The sequence below is a fragment of the Vidua chalybeata genome, chromosome 5, assembly GCF_026979565.1.
Source record: "Vidua chalybeata isolate OUT-0048 chromosome 5, bVidCha1 merged haplotype, whole genome shotgun sequence".
Taxonomy (NCBI): Eukaryota; Metazoa; Chordata; class Aves; order Passeriformes; family Viduidae; genus Vidua; species Vidua chalybeata.
Window position 1 is genome coordinate 67,987,647 of NC_071534.1, and position 4,178 is coordinate 67,991,824.

The following is a 4,178-nucleotide window of genomic DNA, read 5'->3' on the forward strand; positions in this document are numbered from 1 at the left end:
TTGGAACTAGATGATGATTAAGGTCCCTTCCAACCCACACCACTCCATTATTCTATGATTTCTATATGATGCTTCATTCATTTTGGCAGGTTTAACAGTGCCTCTAAACTGATGGGGGGGAGAAAAAAAGCTTCCAATAATTACTCAGCCATTATATGAGTTTGTGCAAAGTATGCCATAAATAAGTCATCATTTCTTTTTGAATGCTGTGTAGCAAAAGTTTTCTAACACTTTTCCTCATCCTCCAGAAGGGTTTCAGAATTACAGAAGAGATCTCACTTTGTCAGCCCTCAGCATGTGCTGATGCCTGTTCTCACAAGACAAGAACCACAAGGCTTGATAAATATTTTCCAAGCTTTTAGAGCTATGGTTTGTATTTATTTTTTTATGTTTGTAACTTTTTACCTTATAATGGATGACTGCCCCATTCTTGAACTGTGTATCTCAATAGTTGGTAGAGAGTGCAGTTTGTTGTAGCTCAAGGTACAATTCATGAGGCTGAGCTCATCCCATCCCCACTGGTGCTGCTGCTGTTGTTCTTTGGGTTTAGATCAGACACCTTTAAAAATCAGTCAGAGGGACTTCAGAGGCAAATCTGTGAGATCCTGAGCTGGTGTAACCCAGCTGTACCTTTTGCAGCCTTCTTTACAACAAATCCTCTATTTAAAAATTAATAGAAAATCCTACTCCGTAAGACAGCAAAATTCCTTCTTTAGGGTGCAACAAAGATGGCCTTCATTTGTGTCTGACCTGAGTGGAGATTTTGGTCTTCCTTTGGAGGCCAACTTTCAGGTGTAAAACTCCCAGATGAAGCTGTGCCAAAGGGAGAGAGCGGGGGTTACATTTTTCAGGCAGGGAAATTTACTTCTTAATGTTCAATCCATGCATAGTCCTTGAACAATGGGCTGGCTTCTTTTCCCCCTCTGGCAACTGAATCATGTTGTACTGTAAATAATGTCCTGCAGCGTGGCCCTCCCCCTTCCTAAGGAAAAAGAAAAAGGAAAAATATAAACCTCTCCCATAGCTGGCTATGCTGATATTATTACTCATTGACTGCATCAGCACAGGTCTACATTAGACACTTGTCAAAATCCCTGCCAAGAGAAAGTTTTCATTTTCATCAATTTATTTTTAGTAGAGCAGCTGGGAAATCCAGCGACTGGCTGAGTGGAGACTTGGAGATTGCAGTGGATAAGCTCTTTTTCCAAATGCACTTCAGGCTCCCTCTGCCTACAAGTGAAACCTCTCCCTGGGAACTTTTCATTGACCAGGCTGGACAAGAACAGCCCTTTTCTCCTGTCCCTTTTGGGACTCTGCCCAGTTCCAAACAAGAAAAACCCAGTTTACATTGGTGGTTTATTTATCTGTCCCACCTACTGTGGTGACACAGAGGACAGGGGTGGTGGACAGTTCAGGTCACATGTGCTAGGGGTGCTTGCAATGCCATGGGAAGAATTTGCCATACTCATTGGTCTGGAATTAACCACCATGTGGTTCCTTTCAGTTGCTTCTTTCTAGGATAAGCCAGAAACACAGGATTCTTATACTCAGCAGACAACAGAGCACCCTGAAATTTTATCAGCTTGACTCTTCCAGCCACTTCATTTAGGATGGGACAATCATCCTGGGGATGTGCTTGTTGCTTTCCATTGATTATAGAGGGTCTGGACGTCAAGTATGCCCTAAACCTCAACTTGGGGAGAGGAGTTCTCCCTAAAGTATGACTCGATATTTTTTTCCTCGTGGTAGCGTCAAGCAATCGGGGCACGACCATCACTTTGCTCCACAAAAGTGAATGAAATCAAGTTCTAAAAAGTGATTCAAAAGACACTGCTGTTCATGCATTCTCTTTGGGCTAACATCTCAATTCCTAGGCCAGTGGAAGCTAAACAGCATGTTAGCTAGGTTTTCTACTTCTTAGATGAGTTCTCCAGTGTCTGAGTTTAGAACAATGCTCTTCTCTTTAGGTTAATGTCTCAGTGGGAGAGTTGATTTGTCAAGCTTTTTCTCAGGTTTTGTAGAAATGTAATATCTTTGAGCTACTATTGCTTTTCCCTTATTTCTCCCACTCCAATTTAATATTTCCTTGCCAGTGAAATGAAATAATTTCTGATTTTTTTTTCTTATTTTCATTAATATTTGGGAAAAGGCCAATAACGGGGACAAAATAACACACAAGATAAACCCAGTGTGCTAAATGAAACCCTTCACACTTGCTGATGTGATTTACAAGCTCCCAGGCTTCTTTGCAGTTCTCCATCCTCTCACTTTCCCTCCACAAGACCCAAAACCCCAGATGTGGTAGGACAACTGCTCCATCACACATGTATGCTCCTGTCTCATGACAGGGGAGAAACCACAGCCTTGTGCTACCTGTGATAGGGAAAGAGGTTCCATGGCAGGACCAATGAGCCAAACTGATGTCTCTCAGATGTAGAATTATAGTTTGACTTACCAAAATTTGTGTCAGTACTGATGGAAACTGCCAGTATCATAGCAGGAAACAGGAGCATTCAGAATCCAGAAGAATTCCATGTCTCATCCCTACATAGGTCTTATCTACACAGAATAGCTGAAATTATTTAAATTTGATTAACTAAAATATATTAAAACATATTAATTTACAATATATTAAAGACATAAAATAAAATATAATTAAAATTAAAAGTCCCTGGAGAGGAACTTTTTACAAGGGAAACCAAGGGCAGTGGCTTTAAACTGACATGGGGCATGTTTAAAACAGATATTAGAAGGAAATTCTTCCCTTTGAGGGTGGTGAAGCCCTGGCACAGGGTGCCCAGAGAAGCTGTGGCTTCTCTGGAAGTGTCCAAGGCCAGGCTGAACAGGGCTTGGAGCACCCTGGGATAGTGGAAGGTGTCCCCAATAGAAGGGGTTTGGAACAAGATAGGCTTTAAGGTCATCTCCAACCCAAATTCCATGAATTTTTCATTCTATATGGACTTCAGAGCAACCACATAGTTCTTCACAAGATAACCTAAATCAGCCTGAGAATTGCTGTAAGTATATTTTCCATGGAAAGCTGGGGGGAACTATTCTATGAGCTGCTGAGAAAATTTTGTGAGGTGCTCCAAATATTTTGATTCAGAAAAACTCTCCATTTCCATGTACAAAACTGGTCCATCAGAAGAGGTATTTCAATTTTTTTTTTCTAAACAAATATAATCAATACAACCTCCATCTAAATTTTTGACTGCTATGTGGGACCTGACATTATTTGGTTTTCTTGTGTTCAATTAGACAATTAAAAGTTTTGTGGGTAGACAACCTTTGCAGCATTGAATTTTTAGTACAATGTCAATGTGACCTCCATGTGATGAAGCAATTTGAAAATAAAACAAAAAACTTTTGGTGAAATTACTGAGGCAAGTAGTTTTAATGCAAGTATTCATTCAGTGCTGCAATAATAAAGGATTCAAATAAATCCAAGTGAAACATTAAGCAGAACTTTGTGTGTATGTAGGAGGGATGCCCTGGGGAACACACTGTGGTTATGCAGCATTCACAGAGACAGGACGTTAAACACACACACACAAAAACGTAAAGTTAAAATATTGAAAAGACCTTGCCATAAACCTGCCAGAAAGCAGAGAAATTTGGAGCAATGATAACTCACAAGGGGTTTGATTCTACTCTCACTCATGCTGACTCCACATCAGTGTCATGGGTTTGACATCCCAGGCTTTGCTATCAATTCACACCAATTTAGGAAGAGCCAGGTTCTGCTCTATTAACTGTTGATGTTCTGCTACTTAACTGTGACCTCAGGACCATAACAGCCATCAAAGAGACCTCTTCATTTCAAGCCTTTGTTTTGATTAGATCGACATTTGGAGAGAGAAAAGACCCCACGTGTGCAATCTTTCATGCTGTCCTTCAGTCCCTGAATTATTTCCATTATCAAAAATTGGCCTACAGTGAAAAATGATTCCCATAGAAACATAGCATCACAGTATCAGTGTTTAGGTTGGAAGGGACCTTAGAGATCATCTAGTTCCAGCCCCTCTGCCATGGGCAGGGACACATTCCACTAGATCAGGTTGCACAGAGCTCCATCCAACCTGGCCTCGAACATTTCCAGGGATGAGACATCCACAGCTTCTCTGGACAACTTGTTCTGATGCCTCACCACCCTTACAGTAAAGAATTCCTTCCTAATA

General features: G+C 40.9%; 1 long non-coding RNA gene across 1 annotated transcript; it reads right to left on the minus strand.

Moving 5' to 3' along the window:
- Positions 1 to 456: 456 nt before the first annotated feature.
- LOC128787690 (uncharacterized) lies at positions 457 to 3,707 on the minus strand. The gene is made up of 4 exons (XR_008430796.1): positions 3,635 to 3,707; positions 2,456 to 2,572; positions 751 to 813; positions 457 to 559 (listed from the first exon to the last, which is right to left on the minus strand). It is a non-coding gene; the product is annotated as an uncharacterized LOC128787690 (long non-coding RNA).
- Positions 3,708 to 4,178: the final 471 nt, after the last annotated feature.